This window comes from Pogoniulus pusillus, chromosome 16 (assembly GCF_015220805.1).
Source record: "Pogoniulus pusillus isolate bPogPus1 chromosome 16, bPogPus1.pri, whole genome shotgun sequence".
NCBI classification, from domain to species: Eukaryota; Metazoa; Chordata; class Aves; order Piciformes; family Lybiidae; genus Pogoniulus; species Pogoniulus pusillus.
Genome location: NC_087279.1, coordinates 17385117 through 17412683, shown reverse-complemented (window position 1 = coordinate 17412683; position 27567 = coordinate 17385117). Strand labels below are relative to the sequence as shown.

The 27567-nt window shown below is 53.0% G+C and overlaps 1 protein-coding gene and 1 long non-coding RNA gene across 3 annotated transcripts in view; both read right to left on the bottom strand.

The window, feature by feature from the left end:
- Positions 1 to 4340, bottom strand: part of PLXNA1 (plexin A1) — a 126826-nt gene extending 122486 nt beyond the window's left edge. For both annotated transcript variants that reach the window (XM_064156823.1, XM_064156824.1), the window contains exon 1: positions 4087 to 4340. The gene's annotated coding sequence lies outside the window, so the exon portion shown is untranslated. The remainder of the gene's footprint in view (positions 1 to 4086) is intronic.
- A 17149-nt stretch (positions 4341 to 21489) lies between these two features.
- LOC135182230 (uncharacterized) lies at positions 21490 to 23224 on the bottom strand. Its single transcript, XR_010305112.1, has 3 exons — positions 22909 to 23224; positions 22180 to 22271; positions 21490 to 21533 (listed from the first exon to the last, which is right to left on the bottom strand). It is a non-coding gene; the product is annotated as an uncharacterized LOC135182230 (long non-coding RNA).
- Between the last annotated feature and the right edge of the window lie 4343 nt (positions 23225 to 27567).

Genomic DNA, 27567 nt, shown 5'->3' with positions numbered 1-27567 from the left:
CAGGGCTTTAAGTGGTGGCTTCCACCTGGAATAAAGGCTGGAGGCAGCTGCAGATGCAGGATGCTCAGGGAAGCAAGGAAAACAAGGACACGGACCCATGCCCAGCTATGCTATGCCAAGCAGGCAGGAAGATGTGCATTTTGGCTACACAACACACCAAGTGCAGGAGAGACAAACTGTGTCTTCCCATGCCTGGCAGAGAAATGTATTTATGAATGTATTATAAATTTATTTATTAGCTGGAGCGTTCCTCCTCTGTGATGCACAAGACGTTTGCTTAAACTCAGCTTCCAAATGTTAACTGGAGAGCTTATTTGGCTTCCAGTCCTGCCAATTCCTGGCCAGGAGTAACAGGGGCACGGCTGAGGCAGGGGGTCAGAGATGGTATCAGATCACCCATGTTCTCAACACATACCAGCTATCTGTAATGGGACGCTCTCCACAACTGCACAGAGCAAGTCATGGGCTATAGTCAGAGAAGAAGTTGGTTGCTTCCAACCTGAAGTCAAACCAGCCACCAGAGCACCTGATGGTGGCCAAGACTTGCTCCTCTCTGCTTCACATGGAGATATAGCATTCAACACCTTGATGGGGAAAGGGGCCCTAGCTCAAACCCAGAAGAGGTAAGGAACCATAGCTCATGATTCCCAGCCCTTGGGCCTTCCTGCACATGCATGGCATACCACTGATCAAACACCAGCCAGGAGCCCCTCCACCCACTGGTTTCTTCCACAAGGTATCTAGTAACACAATTTGGAGGAGACATCAATGGGTCACAGAGCACAGCAATCCAACACATACACCCCACCAGCCCGAGTCAATGCAAAATCTGAGTTTAAGTAGTGAGAATGGTGTGGGGGTGACCCATGCTGACCTTCCCATTGCTGCACAGAGGAACGGCAGCACCTTTGCTGCCCTACCTCTTCAAAATCCACCTTCTTTCTGTCGTGTCGGGGTGCTAAAACACATGACTGATCCTCAAGTGTGAACCTAAGAGACTGCAGCACTGAAACACCCTACACACAGAGGTGGTCACAACAAAGCCCCGCGGGACTCAGCAGAAGCCCAGTGCTGCAGGTCTGACGTGGGCTGGCAGTGCCTGCACAGCAGCAGCAGGCGCTCCTGATCGGAATTTCCCAGCTCAGGGCCAGGTCCGGCTCTCGCCGGAGGTTAGTGCAACAGTCAGGAGCATGGCAGGCAGCAACAAAGGACCCGATTCGCGCTCAGCCTGGAGTATAACCACGTACAAGTTTCCTTCGTTAGGTCCGATCCCAGGGCCATATCCTTCCCTTTGTTCAACGGATGTCAAATGCAGCGAACCCACTGAAATAAATTGCCTGGCGTGACATTTACACTCGGGGAGCGGGGCATGGCCGGCCCCGGCTGCTGTCGGCATGGAGGAGGGGAGGCAGCCCTGCCAGCACGCAGCAGCGCCGCTTTTATTACCCTCTTCCATTTCGGCTGCGCAAACCTCCGGCAAAACAGCGCTCACCCGGAGCCGCCGGCATGGCCCTCGGCCCTGTCTTCGCTGGAGTTCAGAGGAGTTTGTTTATCTCTGGCAGAGCACTCTGCCTCCTCGCACGGGAAAAGGGCTTTGTGCTACAGAGAAGCACAAGGGCTCTTCTCCACGGCTCCCTGCACAGCCTGAGCATGCTGGAAGGCGGATGCCTCCGCTCTGCTCCAAATCGGATGCATCCATTAAAAGCCAAGAAGGAATAACTCTTGCCGGCGCTGCTATCGCCACGCTAACTAAAACGACTCCAACAAAACTTTAATCTTCAGAGTACCAACCGCAGAGCACCCAACAGAGCCAGCCAGATCCCGTACTGTCGCCCCGCAGCCCCCAGAGAAGCGGCACATCCAGGCTCACCGCTCGCAGAGGAGCGGCTCTGGCAGACCAAGCCGCAGGCGGACGGGGAGCTTCGGATCACACATACCATCGGGTATTTTGAATCCAAACTTCCTTACCAGCCTTCCCTAGAGCTCCGTGCCGCCACACCGCTGCCAGCGCTGGCATCCACCAGCACCAGCAGACCGCTCCACGGTGAGTGGGCAGGAGCAAAAACCTTCCACCCTCGCAGCCGCTTAAGAAATTATCTGTGCATCCTCCCAGAAGCTCCAGTCTCACTGCTCTTCCTTGGCATCTCCACCTTTCCACCCTGCTCGGCCACTAGTGTCTTCAGAGAGAGACATGGAGTCACTAATTTTACCCACTGAGTACATACAAAAGACCCTGAGATTGTTCAGGAAGCAATTAGCCGCTGCTCAGAGGAAAATGGTGTTTTCAAATGGATAACCTTTGATGTAGTCAATAGCCTCGGATCCTCTTTTTTTTTTTTTCTCCTTGTAGCAGCACACAAAAGAAAAAAAGGGAAAAAAAATCCAGCAAAGGCCGGTAATTCCCCCGACACAGCCCCCGCTCAGCAAAACGGGATTTCCTCGCAAGCCGGAGGAAAGACAGCTTCGGAAGGGCCGCTCATCTGCCCAACTTTTCTCCCCTCCGCGTCCCAGAGCATACGAGAAGAATCATGAATATTCATCCCGCCATTAGCAGGTTCTGCTTTTGTTTTGTCCTCCCCAAAGCAGGAGGAAAGGGGGAGCTAACAAGTGAGGTTAATGCCTGTCTTTTCTCTCCCATCCATCTCCTCTTTAACCAGTGACCTTCATGTTAAGCCCTGTTTACACACCAGCCCCCTCCCCTGGCTCCCCCAACCCGGCGCTCGGCTAGGAGCAGGAAGAATTTCCTTGCAAGGAGGACAAGGGAGAAGAAAGGATTTTGGGATTTATTTCAGCGTGCCACGAAGATTTTGCAAATCCCTCGCCGCTCGCACGCCGGGGCTGCCGTATACGTTTGCAGAACAGAAACGGGAAAGGGAGCGGGGGTGAGTGGCACCGAACGCGCCACCGGCTTTACTTGTCACCCTCCCCGGTAACACCGGAGGAGTCAGGCAGGTACGCGGGTATCGCAGCTCGGTCGGAGAGGTGGCCAGGCGCTGCGCTGCCAAACTACGACATGATCACAATAGTAACGCTGGTGAGGAGGGCGCCGGCCGGCAGCCATCCCGCAGGACGCCCTACCTCGCCCGGTAAACCCAAGCAGCTTCACAGACATTCCCCCGACATTCCTCCGCCGGCTGCTGGGCAGAGAAGCGGGGGGACAGCGGTGGCTCTGCGGGTTTCGGGGACAGCCCGGCCAGGATGCCGCGCCCCGCGCCCCGGCGGGATGCGGGTATGCAGGGACATAAAGCAGCGTGAAACAGCAGAGACGCATGAATAGTAGGGAGGATATCAACGTGGATATGGGGCAGCGCGGGGTGGGGATAGCAGCGAGGATGTGAGCGACGACACAGGGCAGCGCGATGCGCGGATGTGCGGGCGCAGGGATCCGAGGCAGGGCGGATGCGGGGATCCGAGGCGGCAAGCCCAGAAAAGGCTGCGCCCCGCTCACGTCTCTAGCGGTGCCGGACTAGGGTGGGCTCCTCGCGGCGCAGCACAGGCAAAACGAACCCGCCGAGACCCCGGGGCAGACAGGCAACAGTAGTGCAGGAAGGAGGCAGCCAGCCCCGCCGCTACGCCGGGCACGGAGGTACACCCGGTCCAGGCACCCCTGCGGGACCACTAACCCCTACCCTAGCAGTTCCGAACAGGGAGGTGGCACCCGCCCGATCGGTCGGTCGGTCGGTCGGTCGAGCTCGCACCTGCCCGGTCCCCGACACCGCTCTGCGAAACGCAGGCGGGGCGTGGGGTGGATGAGGAGAAAGACTCGGTCCCCGGCGGGTTTTTGTCCTCCCTGCGGGAGGCGGTTCCCGCGGCCGCGTTCCCGGAGCCGCGGGGCGCAATGCGGGGCTGGCCCCGGGCGGCAGCAGCGCGGCTCCGGCCCAGCCCAGCCCAGCCGCCGCGGCCCCTTCGCGCTCCCTCGAAGGGCCGCCGCTGCCCTGCCCGGGCCAGCCCCGCTTCGCCACCGCCCCCTCTGCCTGTTTTTGGGGCAATAAAGGCAAATCCGCGGATTTTCAGCGAACCAAACAATCGGGCATGTGAAGGCACGCGCCGCGCCCGCCCAGCGAAAGTTGTAACCGGGTTACTCACGGCTCCGGTCTCCGCTCGCCTCCACCGTGCCAGCCATAATTGCATTCCACACCGAGCCGCCCGCCGGGCCGCCACCGCCTCCTTTTTCTTCTCTACCGCCGCCTCCTCCACGCTCGCCTCCTCCCGTTGCCGTTGTTGCCGCCGCCGCTCGGGGCTCCGCGCCCGCCTCACTCACGCCACCGCTGCCGCCACCGCTGCCCCGCATGAATGGGACGGCGGCGCGGGGCCCCGACGGAACGCCGCGCGCGCGCGCCCCCGCCGCCGCACGCACGCGCACGCCCGCAACCGGGGAGGGAAGGGAAGCGGCGGCGCGCGCCCGCCCGCCTCCAGGGGGCGCCAGAGGTGGGGAGGGAGCGAAAGGGGCCCGCCCCCAGCGCTGCCTTAAAAGGGCGACGCCTTGCGGGGAGCGGCGCCAAAAGCGGCCGGAGCGCGGTGGGGCCCGCAACAGCCCGAGCACCGAGAGCCCTCCTCGGCCTTCACCCCTGCAGCGCGCCTGCCTTCCCTTGGGCTCTCCATCCAGCCTCTGTCCGCCGGCATCCGCTGCGCCCAGAAATAAAACTACCAAGGGGACATTAATAACAAAAGCCGCTGACACAGAAAAATGCAGCTGGGGGCGGAGAGGCTTGTTCGCGGTTCTGCAAGCACACTCAGTACCAGCCGCTTTCGCCACCTTCATTCCCTCACCCTTATGCTCCCTCCCTCGTTTTCCCTCCCTTCACGTGTAGGTCCCCTCCACCCCACCTGTCCACAGCACAGCCCGGTGAGGGTAGGAAAGGACTTTTCTAAAGAGCAACAGAAACAGCTCCAGTGCTTTTAACAGGAACCTTTACCGGCTTCGTAAGAAACCTTTGGGATGACAATGTCGAGGAGGGGCTCCATCCGGACCTGCCCTCCAGAAGATGGAGCTGCAGACAGTTAGGAGTTACTGGGACCCTACTCCATGCCACAGCTGTGGCAGGGGGGGTATCACCTCTCCATGGGCAATCATGCTGCATGGTTTCACTAGGTGCAGCCAGACAGATCTTTATCCTCACCAAATCCCAGTGCTGGGACACACTTCACCCTTAAGAGAGGGATGTGCCGTTGGAGTTTGAGAATTGCCTCTCTCTCCGTGATGAAAAGCCTTGTGCAGGTACACAGGTGTAGACCTCCACCAACGTGCCAGCAGGTGCCTGTGCCTCCGTGCAGGTATGAGCGTGGACACAGGACCTTGTCCTGGCTGATGGGAGGAACCTGACTCCTGAAGTCACAGAGACCGAGAAGACTCCTTCAGCAAATGCAGAGCAGAGCCCACTGTGGGCCCTTTGGGAGAGCACACCAGAGGAAAACGGGAGGCTGCTGGTGAATCTCACGCACCAGAACAAAGGAGGAGAGGGGCTCGTGGAGGCTTGGGCAAGAGCAGGGAGGTGGATGGAGGTGAAAATAGATGATTTGGCTGTATATAACAGCAGAGGTTCTCTTCCCTTCCATTCCTCAGTGCTCACACTTTGCTAAGAGCCCACCCGAGAGTGAAAATTACATCTCTGCAACTCAGACCACTGGTGTCTTCTGACACAAAGAGGGGTTTTCCATCGTTTATCACAGAGTGCCCTCGCCAGCATCCCTCTCCTGGAGGCCAGGAGGGGCTGGCAACAGGCACACTCCCCTGAGGAGGGAACGTCAGTGCCTGGGCTTCTCCCCTCTCTGGTTTGTGCACAGACACCCATGGGGCCCAGACTTAAAAGCCTTTGTGACTGAGGAGAAAAGAAGAAAGCAACAAAGTGGTAGGGGTTTGGATCACTTCCCCCAGATTGAAAGAAATGTTGCACCTTTCCCTCCCCCCTCCCCCCCCCCCCCCCCCCCCCCTTCCTCCAAGAGACTAAATTTAGTGAATTCCTTTCACACTAAAATTTGTCAGGTATTCACACCCAAAGAGGCTGCTGCTCAGGTCTCTCAGGGGACTTACCAAGACAGTGAAACCTCTTAAACATATAAAGAAGAACAGAGAGATATTCAAGCAAGCTCCCAACACTGCTTTTAAACCCACTCTCTCCAAGGGCCAGTGCATGGGCACCTTGGTGCACAGCTGCCATCTCCTGCTGCAGAGGCAAGAGGACAGGGATGAATCCTTTCTTCACAAGGCAGGACCGAGTGATGCAGCAGTACCAACCCTGGGGCCACTGCTGCCACTCCCATGCCCCCCTGCTCAGCACTAATGAGAAGGAAACTGGAATAATTTATTTTGGCTGAAAGACAGATTATCAACATCCATCCAGCAATGAAGGAAACCCAGGTGATGGAAGTAAAAAAAGAAGCAGCGTCCTGGCTGTGAGCACACCACCAGCCCTGTCCCGAGATGCCAAGGAGGGTCCAGCCCCAAGAGAGGGCGATAAAACGACAGCAAGAAAACCCAAGCATTTCCCATGCCAGAAGCCCAGCACGGGGTCAGAAGAGACGCGGCAGGGGAGTATCCCGGGTCTATACCGGATGGGAAGCAGCCGCAGGCTCGCAGTGACAGCCGGTCCAATGCTTCATCCAGCACTGTGCCCGGCGGGCACTGGGACATGCTTGTCACTCATGTGGCTTCCTCCGACTCTGGGCACCTCACCCCCGCGGAGAGATCCTCGTTATCTCAGGAAGCCTGGCCTTTTATCCTGCCTCTCATGGGGCTCTAATTGCTCTGTTCATTCCCCAGCCTCCTCCTGCATCCTCACCCCCCTTCCCTGACAAACCCCGCGGGCTGACAGCCTCGTCGTGCCCTGAGGACAGCCGGCTTGAGTGGCACCTCAAAGGCTCCACACTCGGCAGGGTGCAGTGAGGAAAGGCTAGAGGCAGAATGTGGCTTGGTGGCAGCTGGACCCGAAGCCCAGCGGTGAGAGGTTCGCCCAGCTCCTTCTCATTACGCTACAAGCTGACTCAGCACTTCTTACCCACAACTTTGACCAAAATTACATCGAGAGGCAATCTGCTCTCTGTGTGCCTGATGTGCTTTCCCCGTGCTACCGAAGAGACCGAGGGGCATTTTGTTCTCTAAAGGCAGCCTGGCAACTACTTTGTTAAAAAAGAAAAGTAACTAACTGGGAGGGGTTAGGTCTCTGGAGAGAGTCTGAGGAGATGGGGTGGCTCTTCTGCTCGGCTCACTGGGTTAACCCAGTCTGACCAGTGAGGGGCTAAAACTAATCAGCTAAATTCTTTATTTTTCGACTGTTTACAGTTTTTGACCACTAAAATTTCTGCTAGAAGGCAGACCCGTGTACAGCCTGCCCAGAGACTCAAGCACACACTACCCCTCTGGGCTATTACCAAAAGATCATCACGAACTGAACCCTCCAGAATCTAACAGGCTTTAACCTCCCTGCACTGATCACTGATAGGTAGGGATGAGATAAATCTAGTGGCCTCCACCCAGAGGTCTTTTGGGCTGTGAAACCTGCCTGACCCAGGGAACAGCCTTCAACTCAAGCGTGAGCTCTGGGAACCTTCTCACCCACCTCTGCAGCTCAGCTATTCTCAGCCAGTGCCTGGGCATCCTCCAAAAGGTTCCAGGAGGGATTTGGCTTTGCCCAGAGGTGAGCGATGGGGGTTTTCTCTCCTCCTGTCCTTGCAGACACCTTTGCTCATCAAGACTAAGGAAAAGTCAGACAGACCAGCTGGAAAGGCAGCACTGGGTCCAACCAGAGGGTCTGTCGAAGTTTACCAGGAGGTGTCACAGCAGGCCTTTAAGTTCTTGACAGCCAGGACAACAAACTGTCTGTGGACCTGTGTGGATTCAGAGTAGGATTGAAACAGGGAACGAATAGAGCTGTTTTTCAGAGGATCACAGCTGCAGAGGCAAGTGGGACTAGTGGGCAAAAGGCACTAAAGAGGCACATGGGGAAGGGACTTGCGATGGCACTGGGGCTGTCACCCACCCTTTCTCTCCCAGCTCTGCCCAAGAAGGAAAACACTTGGCTGGCTGCTAGCGTAGCTTTTATCCTGTGCCTGCTGCTACAGGCACCCTCAGGATCAGTAGGGTCCACAAAACATTGCTGGAGAGCAGTCCCTTCCTCCACTCCACTGCATCTGTGTTCCTTAAAACGGGGAGCTCTCTTTCAGAGGGTTTGGTGAGCAGTGCCACTGTTAGCTACAGCAAGAAGCTGCTTCCTAGCCAGGGCTGGGAAGGAAGAGGTCTGTGGGCACAGCAGCTCACCTCCACGTGGATCAGCGGAAAGAGGGGTCCAGAGGCAACCTTGTTTCCCTAGCTTGTTACACTGTTTAGTGGGATGGGCACTGGGAGCTGTGGTCGTGTAAAATGCTGTGGAGGACTCTACCAGGTCTGTAACAGAAGTGCCAGCCGTGGGACCCAGGGCAAGACACTCAGCTTCAGTGGGAGAGGATGAGGATGGACACCCAGCAAAATGGCTCTCTCTGCTCTTCTCAAAGGTGATGCCCAAAAGACTTGCCTGCCCCGATGACTCCCTATCCACCAGCTGACAAACCAGGCACACATCAGTTCTTCCCTGATGGGCAGGGAGGTCCTGCAGAGCTGCCCTCTGGCCATACCTGCACTGCCTGAGCTGCTTCATCCCTCAGCCCATGACTCACAACAGCGCTTAATTAGCAGGAAGCCTGATGCAGACACCTGTCAACTCCTCTGAGACAACCAGCATTTCACGTCAGATGCCCCGGGGCTGTTCAGCAGGAACAGCTCGCTCTCCATATTGATATTCCTTCATCTCAGCCTATTTTCCAAGCCGTCAAGCTGCCATCTCAACCCTCCCAGGCCCAGCAGTGCTGGAGAAAGCAGACTCATGTCCATCAGCTGCTGGACTCCAATCACACCTCTGCAGACGCTCAGAAGCACTGGAACTGCTTTGCGCTTCCCCTGGCACCCTGAGGGCTCCATGCCAAGGAGCTCAGGCAGTCCTTGACGGGCCAAATCCCAGCATCCCTGCCCGGCATGCCCCAAATACAAACGTTGAGTCAGGGCAACTTTGAAGGGAGGAAAGTCACTGCCTGACTCCCCAGCTCCACAGAGAGTGTCCAAGACGCAGACATCCCCCACTGTGAATATGACATCACCACATCAACCACGGCACGGGGACCCCCTCCACCCCACTGGGAGCCACGGCGGTAGCTGGAAGAGGCTATGTGGCCGTTTGGATTTACTGCAGCCAGCAGAAGGCCATGGTGCCATCGCCAGCATGTTTAGTGTCAGGGGCACTTAGTGACACCGTGGTGCACCATGACCACTGTGCCAGGTCCTGTGGCAGGTTACCTGGAGCAGGCCAGTCTTGCAGAGACAGAAAAAGGCAAAGCAGATTGACAGGATGGTTCTAACTGAAGTATAAGGAGGGCCTCTGTTAACTGCAAAAGGTGTCAGCTCTGAAACCCAATGGTTGAGGGCTGAATAGCAACCTGAGGTCAATGCTTACTGCCTCAGCTAGCCTGTCAACAGATGGACCCAGACAGAACATCCCTCCTGGGAAAATGATGCATCCTTCAGAGCACACTTCCCTCCCTCCTCCAGAGTAGACCACTATGCTGTTGCTTACTCCCACGTGCATCATGCCCTACCTCTCCAGAGACAGGTGAAGACCTCTTCAATGGAGCAGATCTGCCTCCTCCTTTACCACCAAGATAACTCATCATTGCCTGCTTTCCAAAGGCTTTCTGATCCTCCACCAGTGCAAGAGGAGGGATGCTGTGTTCAGGGTGCCTAGAGACAAGGGCCATCAAAGTAGTCTAAGAGCATCTCCATCATGTACAGGGAGAAGACAGAAAATGACACAATTAAGATCCAATGATGCATCAGACAGGCTAAATCTCAGGCTGTAGTTGCCCCTGTTTGAGGTGCCAGGCCCCATGCCCAGGCTGGCTGTCTCCCCCATGACTCCAATCAGTGGAAAAATCAACACCAAATCCTTTGGTGGCTCAGAAGTTCACCTTCGTCACATGGAACAAGTGGGTGGCCACGAGACGCCAAGGAGTCCCTTCCCTTTCTCCAGTACCCATGTAAAATTAAAGTGGACAAGGAAGAAGCTGCTGTAAATAATGCATTTGTGGTGCACTACACAGCTCCAGGAGCATACAGTCATTGTCTAGTCTTATTTAAAGAAACCCAGCCCTGCCTGTGTCATTAAAAATGCATCCTGGTTTCAGCTTCATCCCATATACACTCACCACTGTGAAGCAGGTGGCTGGGTAGCTGTTTTCATGCCTTTCCACTCTCAGCTGGTCCCAGGCAGCCCCATGCTGGTATGAGCAAGGCCTTTGGGTCACATGAAAAATTCACACATTTGGCATCACACATTTTCCATCCCTCTGCTCCCTGCTCCTCCCTCACACCTGAGCCTGAGGACCTCCTCTCTAACACTGCTTCCCAGACCCCAGCAGCATCCTCCAAGCTAATAAAGGATACTAACAAGAGCTTCTAAGCCCCAGCCTGGCCATAGCATCAATCCCACCACTTGTCCATCCTGCTGCCTTCTCCCTACCTCCCTCTGGCCAGTTTTAATTCTTCCTGGCACGTTGCCCTTGCTCACACCCTGCCTGTCCACCCACAGCCCACTCTGCTGCAGGGTTCACCAGATCATGGCCAGGTGGGAACAGCTGGTGGGAGCTAAGCATTCAGGAAACAGCTTCTCTATGGCATCCCCCTGCCTTGCCAGTGACAGCAGCAAGGGGTTGGGCCTCTTGGGCCCTACAGGCTGTAGTGTTATGTGTGCTCTTCTTTTTTATGCCAGGGACATGGTGCCAAGGCTGGTGTCTTGCACAGCTCCTGGCAGGTACCAGTGTGGATAAAATTTGTCCCTGGTCCTCTGGAAATGGTGGTTGGGGGCAAGGAGGAGAGGCTAGACTCAAGGCTGGGAAGAGAAAAGGAAGTCACCCAAAGCCTGGCTGAAATTTGCCATGTGCCATTCAACAGCCAAGCAGGCACAAGCCCAAATGTCTTGTTCACAGGACAGCACTGCACAGAACAGAGATGGAGCAACGGCAGCTCAGTAATAATGAAGATCCACCTCTTGCAGGCTGAGCTCAGGCTGGGCAATAGGAGCAGTGTTGTGTGTAGGGTGGTGAGAAGGGCAGCCCCCAGGAACTCTGTGCCAAGAGTATGTGCCTCTGGCACACGCAGTGCCCAGGAACAACCTCTGTGGCACTTGGTTGCAGAAGCAGGGCAGCTCCAGCAAATCCTGAAACAGCAATGCCACCTACCCTGGCACCACTGTCATGAGACACAGCATAGGCAAGCACCTCCAGACCTCCAGCCCTGGCACAGCAGAGACTCTACAGAGGGATGGAAGGAAACCCAGGGGTTTCCAACCACAAGCAGCACTCTCAGTCCTTAGCCAGGCTATGACCAACATATCACCACCCATCCCTGCAAGGCCAGATAGGTGCCCCCAGGATGGCAGAGCCATCAAACCACTCTCAGTTTGTCCGTGCCTGTCAGAAGGAGCATGTGGCCAACCACAAGAGCAGGCAAGACTGCGGCAAAGCCTGGGTCAGAGGCATCGCTCACACCTGGTAACAACATTTATCCCTGATTGCTGCTCTTCTCTGGGAAGCACTGAGCTGGATGTAAGCTGCAGGCTGGGATAAGTCAGCAGCATTGCTTGGACACACAGACACCCACTCACAGTCCCACATATGTAGCCAGTGCCTGCCTGGGTACTTGCCTGGATCCTCAACATCTCCCCACGGAGGAGCTCCTCCAGAGACACTGCAAGAAAACCTGGGAGATAACACATGCCTGTGACATTAGCAATTAAGGAACATTAATTATAATAATAATAATTATCACAAAATAGCATTTTTATGGCACAATATTATGCTGAAGGATTTACAACATACTGAATCATGAAGTTCATAATTAAAGTTATTTTCATTTCTAATTTTGCTTTAATTCTACTCCAATAAAAGATATGATAAATATACCTTAAGAAAAAAAGAATCACAGAAACCATTATTTAAGACTATTTCCCTATACATGGATGTTATATTGCAGCATGGAGACTCTTTAAGGAGCACCACAAAGCTCAGCAAGGAAGAAGTGTCCAGCCCCATGAAATACTGAGCTCCCGCAAGCCTCACCCCAGGGCAGCAGAGTGTTTGCAGCCTGCAGTGCATCCACAGCTGCTTGGCTTTAGCTTCCCAGCTTTCAGAACCTGAGGTGGTTTCACAAGTCACCATGTTTCTTCTGCTAGTGGGACAGGAGCAACCAGGGAGCCTGGTATTCATGAGGCAGCTCCCCAGGAAAAGCTGAGCTGGGTGCACTCCTCACACCACTGCCAGAGGACTCCTGGCATCACCACTATGTGCATAAGGCTGCCAGACAGAGCTGAGATGTTTCACACCAGCTCTGTGACCTCAGTCTGTGCACTTGTAACAATGGGCAGAAGAGAGACAATAAAGAAAAGCCCCAAAACTCAGTCCTCCCAGCCCTAAACACTTCCTTGTTTCCCCCAAATCTCAGTCTTCCCAGCCCTAAACACTTTCTTGTTTCCCCCCTCCTCAACATCTTTTCCATGAGAAAATGCGGATTGACTAAAGAGGCTTCACAGAAAAAAACCCAAACCAAATCAACCTGTGTTTGTTGTGCTGAAAGTTCAGCACCAGAGCAAGAAAAGGAAAACAAAGGACAGGGAAATTTAGATGTGGTCAAAGGTCTATGTCTTGGAAGAGCTGTTACTGTTGTAAAAGGATATTTCAGTTCTAGTTTTGATTAAACTTCATCATATTGCCAAAGCCAAAATCTGAAAACAGGCCAAGGCTCTCCACAGCCTCTTGCTGCACAGGAATTCAGAGTAACAGATGCATCACCTCTCTGTGGAGCAAGATAGGTTTTGAAATCTCAGGTTCTCACCCCCAAACAAGTCCAGCCTCCACTTTGCCAGCCCTGCACCATGACCCAGCCAGACTTGCACAAGCTCACCCCTCTCCAGTCATCCCAACCTTGATGCCTCACCGTGTCAGGAGACATGAAACCACCCTTGGCAGGTCTGAGCCCATTACACCTGGGAGACACGTCCCACTCCCACTGCCCACACCGAATGGCTCAAGAGGAGGGAAGGAAAACGAAGAAGCTGAGAGGCTTGAGAAGCCATTTGCCTCCACTCCCCTCAAATACCATTCTCACAGTCCAAGCAGTCCTGGCTGTGCCCCAGCAAAAAGCCACTGCAGGATCACAGATCACAGGATATTAGGGGTTGGAAGGAACCCAAGGAGATCATCCAGTCCAAACCCCCTGCCAGAGCAGGACAATATTATCTAGCACAGATCACACAGGAACACATCCAGACAGGCCTTGAAAGGCTCCAGAGAAGGAGACCCCACAACCTCTCTGGGGAGCCTGTGCCAGTGCTCTGTGACCCTTACAGTAAAGAAGTTCCCCCTTGTGTTGAGGCAGAACCTCTTTTGCTGCAATTTGCACCCATTGCTCCTTGTCCTATCTCAGGGAGCAAGTGAGCAGAGCCCGTCCCCCTCCTCCTGGCCAGCCCTCAGATACTTAGAAACATTTATCAAATCCCCTCTAAGTCTTCTCCAGACTAAACAGCCCCAGGTCCCTCAGCTTCTCCTCATAAGCCATGCCCTCCAGTCCCCTAATCATCCTCATAGCTCTCCACTGGACCCTCTCCAGCAGATCCCTGTCCCTCTTCAACTGGGGAGCCCAAAACTGAACACAGTATTCAAGATGAGTCATCATATTATCACAGAATCAACCAGGTTGGAAGAGACCTCCAAAATCATCCAGTCCAACCTATCACCCAGCCCTGTCCAATCAACTAGACCATGGCACTAAGTGCCTCATCCAGCCTTTTTTTGGACTCAGATGGCATACTGCTGCCCCATGGTAGCAACAATCATTTGATCTGAAAGCTGGAAGATCTGCCACATCCCCATGCCTGCAGCATGCTACCTCCTTGCTGCTTTTACAGGGCCCACTCCTCTCCACCCCATGAGGCTGCAGACTAACACTGGGGCAACTCATCACACCAGTGGTGCAGTTGCAGGACAAGGCTGGCAACTCTTCACTCCCAGCTTACCTCTGCTCCTGCCCAGCCAGACAGTACAGCCAACTACTCCATACCCATCCTGTTGCCCCACTCCTCTGGGAGACCCCTTCCAGTTCAAGGGGGAATTCCATTACCGTAAGGGTCACAGAGCACTGGAACAGGCTTCCCAGAGAGGTTGTGGAGTCTCCTTCTCTGAAGACATTCAAGGCCTGTCTGGATGCGTTCCTCTGTGACCTGAGCTAGTCCTGGCAGGGGAGTTGGATTCAATGATCTCCTTGGATCCCTTCCAACCCCTGACATCCTGTGACCCTTTCCTTCACAGATGATGTGCCTCCACACATCGTGCTGCCCACCGAGGCCTCCTAAGCACAGACGACCCTCTCCTTGCCATGCACACAGGGAACATCACGAGCAGGTCTGGGAGACTTGGGTCCCTGACAGCCTGTAACTGATGACTTGTCTGGGAGGCAGCCAGGGCAGTGCCAATTCCCAGAAAAGCAGCAGGTTTGCCAGTGGGCAGTACTGGCACCCACATTCCTAGATTGAGAAGGACTCGGCCTCGACCGGGAGACAGGCAGGACTTCCCCTCAAAGGCACAGCGCCTGTGGTGGGAAGATGAAGGCTTTAACAAAAAGAGGTGCCTCTGAGCCTAGTAAGCTCTCTAATTGATTCTGAGAGAACAATTTCTGAGTTATATCCTGAAGTGTACACCACAATCAATAAATGCATTAAAGCAGCAGGAGCTTGCGAGCCTTCAGCTCTGCTGCTCCACACCATCCCCACAGCCTGTGCCCCACTCCGGGTCCCACCAAGGCTGTGGAGGCTTCCTCCGTGAATTGTGGGGCTGGGCACCGCAGCAGCTGGGGATGTGTCCCGTGGAGCACCCCATGCCACGCAGGTTCCTCATATCTGGGAAAGATGCAGGGCCCCAAACTACCAACTTCTTCGAGGTCTGGTGCCACAGTTTGGTGGCAGAGACAGAAACAAGCCTCTGCCACACCAGGCTGGAACCTCCACCATAGCCTCCACTCCTCCTCTTACCCTGCTCCCCATCTCCTGGCTGCTTCTTACAAACTTCCTCAGTTTGGAAAACCAAGAGAAGGCAAAATGCTCCTTTCCACACGGATGTGTCAGAAATCCTGAAAAGCTCAGCTGCCCATCTATTTTGGGATGAGAGATTTAGGATGGTAAACATCCTTAGCGATTTGAAGAAGCCACCTGGAAGTTCCTGCTCTCCACGGACTCTCCGCTGGCACATCCCTGCTGCCCAAAGCGAGAGCTGGGAGCTGGAAAAACAAAAGCAAACACAAACACATCAGTGTTTATAAAAGAAAAGTTTACAAAATCCTGAGTGAAAGACAGCTAATGATGCATCGTATGGTGAGTGCCAGGCAAAATGCTCTAAATTGAAGTCCTCAAATATGAAAGGAACCAACATTTAATAAGACAGTTAATGTATGTTATTTAAATGTCACTTCATTATTAAAAGTGTATATTTTTCAGGCTTAATAACCATGTAATTGAGGCATCTTTTCTATAGTTAAACCCTGGCAAATATGTTTTTCATAATTAGCTGGTATTTATTTAACATGCAATAACCATCCCATTAAATTTAATGACTTCAATTAATAGGTACAGAGGGGCCTTTTTTTAATGTCAATATGTATTCTTAAGGACGATTCCCAATGCAATGCCACGAGGAAGCTCAGCTACCTGAGGGTGGCCAGGAAGGGCAGGTGCCCAAGCTGAGACAGGAGGCTTTGCTGGCATCCCAGTGCAGCGATGCGAGCCCGCAGCTGCGGAAGGGGTGCTCAAGGAGGGAGTGCCAGTAGGCACCGCAGCCCATCCGTGCCGGGCATCTCCTTCAGCTCTCCAGCCCCACTGCTGAGCACAAGGAGCAGGGCGAAAGGGCAAACGTTGCCAGGGCAGCGAAGCAGGGGAGGCTGAGCTTGACGCAGCCATGGCTGAGCCTTTTCACCTGAATTAGATAAGGGCCCAGGGTAAATCAACTCCCTTAACAAACCATCCAGTGCAGAGTTATTTTACTGGGGACAGAGTGGCTGGAGAGCAGCCAGCAACTCCCTTAACAAACCATCCAGAGCAGAGTTATTCACTGCCTTGCAGTAAAGCCCGGCACAATACTGCACATGCTGCAGTACCGCTGGGCTCTGGGCTAGAAGACAGGGTTGGACTTGATGATCTGTGAGATCTCTTCCAACCCTGATGATACTGTGATACTGTGATCACCAGGGAGGGCACCTCCACTGCACAGCCATGCACAACCTTCACTGCCCCAGCACCTCCTTGGCCCATGACAGGGCCTTTGCTGCCACGCCCAAGACCTTTGCATCTTCAGGGGCTCTCCCTGCTCTCTCAGCCCTGGCACAACCCCTAAATGCCTCTCCCTCATCCTTCCGGTCCTTGCTTCCACCAGAGACTTCACCCAATGCCAGGGAACTTGAAATTGCCTGAAGTTAGAAGCACCCAAAAAGCAGAGAGGGGAAGAGCACAGGTTCCTCATGCAGCAGGCAGGGAAGTGCACCAAGCAAACCCCTTGGAAAGCAATTACTGCTCACCAGAAGCAGCATGTGAGAAACATTTAGCCTTTCTGCTCCAGCAAAGGTGCTGGAGTGCAGAGCCACAGCAGACAGCCCCTGGGCAGGCTGCAAGCGAAGTCCCCCTCAAGGACCCCAGAACACCAAAAGCTAAGGCCAGCAGCTAGCACAGGCCCCTGGCCCACCCCATGCACTGCCAGGGCATACCCAGTGTTTCCTAGTGCCTTGTGGTCACCCATCTGCTACCGAGGCCATCTCACTTGAGGACATGATGATGGCTGCAGGCACCCAGTCAGATCACATCCTTCTGTCTTGTAAGATGGTGATATGATGCTGGAAGTGCTCACTGCAGCCAGGGGACCCAGGGGAGATAGTTATTTCATTTTTTATCATTTGTCTTAAGACAGGACACAGCTCAGGAGATACCAAGTTGTCAAAGGCAAAGGATTATGGGCTGGGTTTATACCTCTGGCTAGGCTGGTCTAGGTTCAGGGTGACTTGGTTCACCAAGAAAAGCCCACATACCCAAAAACACCCAGCACGTGGCCTTGGGGCTTTCCTTCCAGTCCTTTCCATTGCAGCAGTAAGCATTGTCTCATCATCTTGGTGTCCCTGACACCTTCTTTCTGTGCTAAAAACCCTCAAAGACCATTTGCAGGGGATGTGCCAAGGATCAAGCAGACTGGAGAAGCATATGTCTCTACACATTGCTCCAGGCACAGAGTGAGGTACTGGCAGTGCCCATGGCCTCTGCTGGGCAAGACACTGGCTGACGGCACTCACCTGCCCCATGGGCACTGAGGTAACAAGAGCTAGCAGCAACCAGTGAATGTCATTAAATTGTGGCATTAGTAATTAAGGGATCCCATCAACTGCCCAACAAAGCCTTCACAAGCTTGCTGCAACCATCTGCTCCCCTTGCCTGGGGATGCCACTGCCCATGAGGGTGAAGCAGTGATTTCTGGTGTTGGGGCTGGGGTCTGGGATGGAGGATACCCAGCCCACTACCTTCCTACCTGCAGCTTGGGTAGTCTGGCCAGGACAGAGAACAAAGCTGACAGGGTTACTTAGTGATCAACCCAGGCATGGCTGCCCACCGGGGAGGCTGCCAACCTGCGCAGAGCCATCTGTGCTGACGTGGCCATAAATTACCTGTGGAGCTGCTGGGGACCCACACTGGAGAGAAGGCAGCAGCGGCATGTGGCCCAGCACAGGAGCCCAGCACAGGTGATTAATCCTTGTTAGCAGCCTGATGGGGAGACAGACTTGTCAGGCGTGCGGCACAGGGCAGCTGGTCCTGCAGCAGGGCTCGCTCCTATGATGCCACTGCTCACTGCCACTCTTGTTTCTACCTCCTTCCCCTGTCCCACTCACATCCTCTCTTGTTGCCCTTGTTTTCTCCTGACTCTCTGCATCCACTCTTCCCATCTCACCCACCAGCATCCCATCTCAAAGAGGATCAGTCCCAAAGTAAGGAAAAGATCGATCCCTGCCTACCATGCTTGGTTCCCAGCAGGCGTCCAAGAGCCCTCGAAGTGGGGCAGTGTCCTGGAAGGCTAATAGACCTAAATCATGTCCTGGCTTGCCCTACCCTTCTGCTGATGAGAGAAGCAAGGGCGTGAGGAAAACAAAGGCTTGGGCCATTATGTCCCCTCCCAGGTACCCACAGGGTACGTGCCTGTTGGTGTCTTGCCCAAATAAGGGTGAGCAAGCCCTGGTTTTACCTAACATGGTCAGCTTTGCAAATACCATTTTGACTGGTGAATCTCTGTGGCCAAAGGAGCTTTTGCACTCAGGCAAGTAATATAAATTGGGCTAAGTTGCAAGCAGTTGTGCTGCTTCTGCCTCAGTGCTCTGCCTCAGTGCATGCTGCTTCTGCCTCATGGAGCTGCCTCTGCCTCACTGCTCTTGGACAATGTGTTCTGCTTTGCCTTGTGCTTCAGACCTCCTTAGCCCTGATATTTTGGGCTTGAACTATCTGCAAAGCTAAGTGCCTCAGGTTTCCCAGGATAAAGCATTTAAGTGCCTCATGACGTGGCAAGAAGTGCCACCAACATGGTGCTCTCTGCACATCTGCAAGAGATCCTGCCTGCAGCTCTGCAAACCTCTGTGCCAAGAGGAACCAGGACCAAGTCAGAGGTTGTCTGCCTCTTTCCCAACATCCTGGGAAGATCTAGGAAGTCTCTCAATGGCTGAGCAGTTCCAACACTGCCACAAAGGAGCCAAGAACCATCTCTAAATTCCTACTCCACCATCCTGAGTAGCAGAGACTCTCCCTAGGGCTCCAGGCTACCTATTCATAAGTGAGGCAAAGCCATTGTGTGACTAAACATTCCCATTTTTTCTGTTTCTCCCAAATGAATGACTTGCTCGTAAGCATCCCTGTAAAGATTTTCCTGACTGAATCAGCACCCAGATGTAACTCATTCGTACAGAGTTGTGGGCAGGGTTTGCTGGAAACAAAATTAACTACATATTTAATAATTCCTGCCTCATTAATTGCCCCAACCAAATCAGGCAGCTGCTAGGACTTGGGCACCCTGTGCTGGAGTCTCAGCCAACAATCTCCTGGCTTTCCAGGGAATAAGATGGAACCAGAATGTGCCAAGCCACAGAGCCACCTTCAGAACCCAGACTTGCACTACTGCACCACGGCCCTTGGGTCACTGAGTAAAGGCAGAGCGCAGCACAGCCAGGTCAGCCCAGCAATGCTGCACAGGGACATGTCATCACCAGTATGACACCCCCAAAGCAAGCAAATGCTGCATCTCACACAGCAGATGGTAAATCCTACAGCAGGGAGGGGAAGCAGGGTGCCCATCAGCACCCCCCAGCTATCGCCTTAACTCTGCACCTCCCTTTTCAGGGCTGAGAGCCAGCAGCGGGTGCCTAGGCTCTCCCCTCCACTACCCTCCTTTCCACAGCTCCAGACAAGCCCCAAGGACATTTCTCAGGGCCAAGAACCAGTCTCTGCCTCCTGCCCCCAGCCCTCTGTAGCCAGAAGGAAGCATCAAGATGAAGTAAAAAAAAAAAGAGGGGGGCTTGATTTTAAAGAAAATAATAATTCTGAAATAAATAAATAAATAACAAGCCCAAAGCCAAGCCTGCTTTTAAATTCAAATGTGCAATATGGCCCAGAGCCTCAGAGCCAGAAGGAAACTACAGATTTGGGCAAGGAAATAGGGAATATTTCACTTCAGCTCAGTCCAAGCCATCATGATTTACACAGCAGTGAGGGAGGTGGGGAGAGCATAGCTCACCAGGGGCTCTGCAGCTCCAGCAGACACCCTCCTGCCTCCTGCCCTCAGGCTTCCATCCCTGGACCTGAGGTTTCTCCAGGTTCTCCTGTACCACCGGCTCTGCTTCAGGGCCACGGCTGTGCCAGGGCAGCAGGTTCATCCTGGGGCTCCCCTTTAATCATCAAGCACCCATCAGCACAGCCACTACCACCCTACCCAGGACCCTCCAGCCACACAGCATGGCACGCTGGCAGCTCCCAGGCCCTGCTGAGGGGCTAAATGGGATCACAGGAATGCTGCTGGTGTTTGTACAGGGCACGGTCGGGGAGCGTCCTGCCACTGTTGGTGGCTTGCGGCTCCCACTATGCCGCAGAGCAAGGAACACTGTCCCGAGCCCCCGGGCACTGCCCAGGCAGCTGCAGTGGCCAGTTCCTGCTCCTTGAGACGCTTGGTTAACGCACTGCCCTGCGAGCCCGGAGCCGTACCCTGTGGGTCACGAAGGACACGGGGCTGGGCAGCTCTCAGCCCACGTCCCGGAGCCGGCTACAGTCGGGCGTTTGCCGCTCCCGTATCGGGCACACAGCGCCCGGCTTATGAGAAGCTCCGAGGGAAGCTTTAGACGGGTGCGGCCTCCGCCGTCGCAGCCCGGGAGCACCCCCGGCCCCCAGACCCTGCCCAGGCTTCCAGCATCCCCGAGCCGAGCCGGAGCCGGGAAGCAGCCGGGGCCGGGAAGCAGCCGGGGCAGAAGCGCGGAGCGACAGTGCCATCTTGTGCTGCTCGCCAGAAGGGATGCCCGGCGCCGCTTCCACCCCCACGGCTGCGGCTGCGGCAGGGAGGGTGCCCCGCACCCCTCAGCAGCATGGGGCGAGGCGGGGCCGGCACAGAGGACCTTGTGCCGCGGGAGGTGACAGGGAGGGGACACCGAGCACGGAGCAGGGGGTACAAGGCGGCAGAGATCCCCAAAGCTGTTTCTCCACCATCAACAGGTGCCCTCGCCCCAGCGCCCCAACAGCCCCGCGCTGGCACCGGGGTGTGAAGGCAGGGTGCGAGAGGGCACAAGCTAAGGGCTGTGACCCTGTGCCCAAAACCCAGCCCCCCCGGTGCAGGTGTGTGACCCAAGCAGGCACGGGCTAGGCCACTTCACATGGAGGGCCCGAGGGAAAAGACGCTCCTGGCTCCGCACGGGAAGGCTGGGGGCTGCTGCTCTCAGTCCTGCTGGCACACGGCTAGTGGGGCTGGGGACAGGAACTCTCCCTCACGACACAGGGTACCATGTGAGGACAGCCCAGCTCCCCCCAAAAAAGCACGGGGGCTACCTGGCTGGGCATTACCTCTGCACAAAAAGAGCAAAATGGGGGTGCAGAGCAGGTTCCTGGGGTGTGTGAAGGCAGAGAGGAGGTGCCAGGTTCAGTGTGTCACTATGCCACTCCATCCCCATGCAGCGACCCTTGCAAGCATAGCGACAGGCCATGCTGTGACATTCTCCCTTACCATGGCATAAGAGCATCCTCCACCACAAGCATGAAGAGCAAGGAAGGAGGGACCAAGAGAGGAGGGGGGGGGGAAATCTGCTTCACAAATTACCGTTAGTACCAAATGTCCCTTCTTATCAAGACTGGACGGGTATTCAATTTTCTCTTCAAACGCCTGCCTTCTGAAATGGTAATAGAATTTCAAATCTAGGGGAAAAGGGAGGGGGGAAAAAAACCTGAATATACAAGGATTAACAATGAGAGAGAGAGACAAAGGAAGAAATTATACCAAAAAAATATAGTTGGAGCCTTTACAGGAATTAATTAAATACAAATATAAAGAGAAAATTAACAGTCTCATACTTGGAGGGGGGGAGGGGGGAAGGGATATTTTCTGAGTTTAATTAACCTTTTTTTGCCAAGAACAATAAAGAAGGGGGAAGGAAGGGAGAGGAGAGCAGAAGCTCCTAATTGTTTCGCCTTGCAGGAGATAATTATGGGAGCTGCCCGGGTCAGAGTCTGCCTACGCGGGTCTGGGCGCGTGGGTCCGGCTGGCACACGTGCCAGGATCATGTGCATATAATAACTCATTTGTTGGTCCTAAATGGAACATGGGGCTGGAGGAGCAAAGGCATAGCCAGGAAGAGCCATGATCCCCCGAATGCCAGGGGGCTCAAAGCAGTTGAGGAAGGGTTGTCCCCACAAGGCAGTGCCATGGGGAAGGAGAGAGCTTTGGGCATCACTAGGATTAGTGGTCTTTCTCTCCATTGTCCCCTCCTGAAGAAAGCAAGGGAGAGAGACAGTGACAGCAGTGATAGTACAAGGAAAGGAAAGGCCAGCACTAATGGAGTACCTGCCTGCCAAATCCATGCTGCACTCCTGCTCTTTGCCCTGGCACCTCTGCTTTGCTGCTGCCCATGCAGGAGCTGTTTGGCTGCAACTGCACTGCAAAAGAAGGGAAGGAGACAAAGCCAGATATGGAAAGCAGGAGCTCTGGCAGCTTCAGCATCAGGCCAACATTGTGCTCAACTGTAAGGAGCAGCATGGTGCTCCCTCTGGGCTATGGGCACTGCTGGCCACCTAAGCTCATGCCTGCAAACCCCACGACAACATTTGTGGCAACTCGTAACACCAGTGACCAGGAACAACAAAATGGGCCAGTCAAGCACACAAGTCACCCAAGCAGAGGGCAACGAACAGCACCATCCTGCTCCTCTGAGTCTCAGCACTGGGGCTGCTTGCCAGGAGCAGCTCCACAGAGGAAAGCACAGAGCTTCAGGGCCAAGGTGCTGCCTGCCAGATGCTTGCAGGTGTGCAGAGTGGCTACAGGCAGCAGAATGGATTGCCCTGTGCCTCTCATTGCATCTGCTCAATTCTTCAGTGCAAGGAAATTAGGAGCAGAGTTCCAGCTGGGTGAAACAGAGATTTCCTGAGGACTTAGCATATCTAACTTCCTTGGGCCACCACTGTGGAGCTATCCTCTATCCCTGCACCACACATTCTACCACATACATAGAAAAGCCTCTTCTCTCCCTCCAACCTCATCTCACTGTCATTATACCACCAACCATCAAACACATACTGGAGTGGGTGATGGAGAAGCCATGCTATGCTCCTGGATGAAGTGCAGGCAGCAGAGGTAGCTTTCCCAGCAGTATTGGCTGTGCTCAAGTTTGGACTCCACTGGGTGATAGAGAAATTCACTGTTCCCAGGCAGAAGGCTCCTGAAAGGCGTAAGATGAAGACCAGGACCTCTGCATGGGTCTTGCCCTGCAAGCAGAGCATCATAAGGAAAGACACACACAGCCTATGGATTACCTGGGAACTGGGTCAGGGTGATTAATAAGTTAAAACCAACACCAGCAAACATTTGTTTAACAAACACAGCTCCTTATCTGTCCAGGAATAGATTGCAAAATTATTCAAGAGTCTTCAGTGTAAATTATTCTTGGTGTAAGGATTGTTTACATTGCAAGCTGGGAATATTGCTGTGAAGTGTACAAGGTATGTGGTAAATTATGTAACCAATTTATGTAATTTATAAATTGGGTTACATAAATTAGCTACACAAGGTACAGCATGAATGTCAAATTGTATGCTCAGTTGTCACAATAACAGCTCAGCATCAGATTACTTGGAGGATTAATCCAGACACTACAAAGTCTGCATGTTACAAATAAGTAAATATAAATATCAAACTGTATACTAACAGCTCAAACTAAAAAGTTATTGACATTAATAAAGTGCAGCCACTCAATTACTTCCTGGGAGGTGTCCTGGAGGTACACAGATCATCCAGAGGAGCCAGGACCAGGCCAGAGATCATCTGCCTCCTTTCTCCAGCACCCTGTGAAGCCTGGGAAGAATCAGAAGCCTCAGTGGTTAAGATGACATGCATGGAACCCTCTGAAAGCATTTTGGGTACTGCCTGAAGCTGTAGCTAACCCTGTGAGCCAGAAGAGTAATATTTTGTGAGTAAATACTTAGAGCCTCTTGTAATTAACTAATTGCTTTCTGCCATAAGCAGAAAGGAGCTCCCTAAGTCCATCTACTGAGCAAGCAGTATATTGACCATAAGAACCTTCTCTTCCACTTCAATTAATGTTTATATGTTTGCCAGTTCTTTCTTAAACGTTCTAGATCCTACCTTATCATTTGTATAATGTTTCCATGGCCATTGCATGATTATTATTAAACAGTGGTGGTGGGTGGTGAGAGTTCTGAGTACCAAAATTAATTAGCAATATTCATTTTGAAAATATCATCTCGCAATCAACTAAATCCCCCTCCATTCCAGGAGGGGAAAATGAGGCAGAGACAGCAGGATCAGTTTACTTTTCAGTTTACTTTTTAGTTTGCCCAGACTTCCCCAGCATCACTGCCCTGCCAAGTCCTTTGGGAAGGACAGAAACTATCCAGGCCCTCTGCAGAAGTCTATGTCTCCCTCTTGGGGAGGGATGAATAAATATCTCCATTAACAGTAAGAAGCTACAAAATCACTGATGGCTTTGCAATGAAGTTTAGACTAAGGGCACTGTTAACACTATTTAATGGAGTGCACACAGGGCCATGAATGTGGAAAAGTCTGTGAATTTACTGCACAGTCTGAGGCTCACCTGCCAATACTCACACACACACATTTTCAGGACTTGGAGGACCCTTGGAAAACCAGAACCAAAGCTGTTAGTCTTCTGCAAGTTAAAAGTAACAAGTTACATTTTCAACCACTGCTTTTCCATAAGCACTTGTCCCCATCCTCATAAGCCTCCCAATTCCCAGGTTCAGCAAGAGCAAAGCAGCCTTGGGACATGTCTCTTTAGGACACAGAGACACCATGAGATGAAAGGTGCTTCTCTTTTAGTCTTCTCTTGCAGTCTTCAAGTAGAGCTTTGATATAGCTTGAATACCTGGAAAGGGTTTTGGGGAGGATATGTGGTGAGGAAGTACTACAGACTGGTTTATAAATTACTTAACCTAAAATCTAAGGCTGGATCAAAATAACTGCTTAGGACCAGATAAAGTAAGGAGAGCCAGCAGCAGTCCCCAGAGAGCCTTGTTCACAGGGTGGCCCTGTGGGTACTAGCAGGTCTGAGCCACGTTTCAGGCTTTTTTCTCCACTGTCCACATCTCAATAGATGCTAAAGGCTTCCAAGCTTTAGAACTTTTCACCTAGTATTCCTCATTAAAGTCTAATTTTCTTTCACGTTGAGAGTGGCAGAATTCTGCTCTCCTGAGAACAGCTATGATTATATTGTCATCTTCTTGCTCAGGAGTGCTACAAGGTCTGTGGCAGTGTTAAAGCATCAGCTTCTAGTCCCATGGGTGACTAGAAAATTACCTAGAGCACAATTCTCTTGTGTACAACTTATTAAAGCCTCCCTGTTAATGGGTGTGCTTGATTTTTCAGAGTTGCCTGAGCCTGGAGCTCCTAAAAGCAATCCCACAAGATGAGCAGCAGTAGGCAGTGACAAAGTTTGCAGCCACAACAACTATACAGATTGCCTTAAAATTATGACGTGCAGATGAGTGTCTCTTCTTCTGTGCAATTCCTTCACTGCTGAATGGAGATTTTTAGCCAGCAGAAGAGTCACACTTTCAATCATCTGCTCATCAGGCACAGGACTTCTTATCTCCTGATGTCACACTTGTACACTGTCATCTTGACACTGCATTCCTATAACCTACATGGATCTAACCCCATTCATTGGCTGAAAACAGGCCCAGACAAAAATATCTGCGTAACAGCAACAAGCAATGCAGGACCACCTGCAGCCCCCAAAAAGGACATCTGTTACATTGCTTGAAGAGCTGAGAAACCAGACCCTGCTGATGGTGCTTGCAAGATTACCAGCTTAGACTCTGAAGCATGATCTCTCTTTATCTCTTTGGCCACGCCAAGTTGCCACCCTTCCCTTCAGACAGGACAGTTCATTTCTCCCAGCAGTGTGGAGGTCAGGCCAGGCAGCAGCTGGGTGGAACCAACTGCTGAAACTGAGGTTTCACATCTGGGTTTTGCTAGAGTGTTAGGGAAAGCAGCCATGAAGTCTATTTAATATATCACTGTGGCTATTCCATTTTCTAACCATCGCCTAGCCTGGGAATGTATAGTTCAGGGTACAGAAGGCACCATGTAAGATAATTACAGCAGTGGATGAGCATTTCCTCTTGAAGTTAAAGACCCCCCCAGCACAGCACAAGCACCTGACTGAGGTTTGGAACAAGCCTAGTACACAGATCAGTCTACTGGTCTCAGCTTATACAGTGCTGCCTGCCTTCCCACCACAGAGCCTGGACTTTTCCACAGAACCGCACTTGGCAGCAGGCACAGAGCTCACAGGAGAAGGTGGCTTCAGACTCCTGCAGTGCGTGTAGATGCCAGGCTCATTCTGCACAGCCATCACAGGGACACAGTGCTGAGCTACTTAATCCAATAAACGGCAAGCTGAGGAAGCTACCATTAGTTAGCAACAGCACACTGTAAGGTAAGGAGTACAGGGGGAAAAAAAGCCCTAACACAAAGGCTTGCAAAGGAAAAATAAGTAAACAAGGATTAAAGAGCCTATGAAGGCTGCTTTGTTGAAGCAGCCTACAAAGAGCAATTTTTCTGCCTTTTGTAAGCTCTTCCTTTGGCTGCTACGATTTAAGCTAAAACCTGAACTGGCGTTTCCCCTCCGCCTCATTAAGAGCCGTGAAGCCTGGCTGGTGACTGCAGCGAAACTTCTCCAGCAGCTGAAAGGCTACAGAAGGAAAAGCAAAGGAATTAATTTTTAAAAAGCCACGCTTGCACACAGCTGCATCAAATGGCAAAAACTCCAATCTCTCCCTTGGTTCTGCCGCTGGGAGGGGGGGGACGCACGGCAGCGCTGGCAGAGCTCCTGTTTACTTGTTTTATGGTGGCTGTAACGAGGAGCCCATTAAATTAATAGCCCTGCTTTATTTTTTAATGTTGTGTTTAGCTAATCCTGACTTACAGTGGCACTCCCGTTCGGAGAAAATAAAAGCCAAACTCACTGTGACAATGGACTCCATCACGGAGAGAATGGACGCGGAGGGATGTTCAAGAGGTCGTAGGAGGGAAAAAAATAACACCCTTGTCATTCCTGCTGCGGGAGAGTCACTCGTGGGCCTCAGCTGGTGCCAGTTAGAGAATTAGCTCAGGCAGTTCAAGGACTAAATCATACAAACCTGATCTAAACCCATAAGGGGAAAAAAAATATGCCACATAGACCTATTCCAACTCCACTAGCACCTCAGCACCAAGTACTGAAACGCGAGAGACTCTCCAGTCCTGTCCCTATGAGAAAGCAACCCCTCGGACAGCTCAGTGGCCTGAGGCTGAAGGCTGGTGATATTCTCCTTCCCTGAAAGGTTTAAGTTGCCCATTCACACACTTCAGAGTACATGCCCAGGTCAGTGATGCAACTGGGTCAAAATGAGCCTTCTCAGATGCACCTTGGGAACAGCAGCCCTCAGATATGCCTGTTCAGCAGCTGGTGGTGACCCTGGAGAGCTCAAGCAACGCTGCCCCATCCTCAGGAAGGAGCTACCCACCCCAAGACTCAAGCAGAGCTGAGCAGGCATAGCTGCACATGGTACAGCTGGAGTGTGTACATGTGGGTACAGAGTGCACTCACAAGGTTCACCTCCCACTGCCCAACAGTAGCCAGGCACTGCACCCTCATGAGAACAACAGGCTGAAAGACTCCCAGCACACAGCTCTCAGAAGACAGCAGCTGCCTCG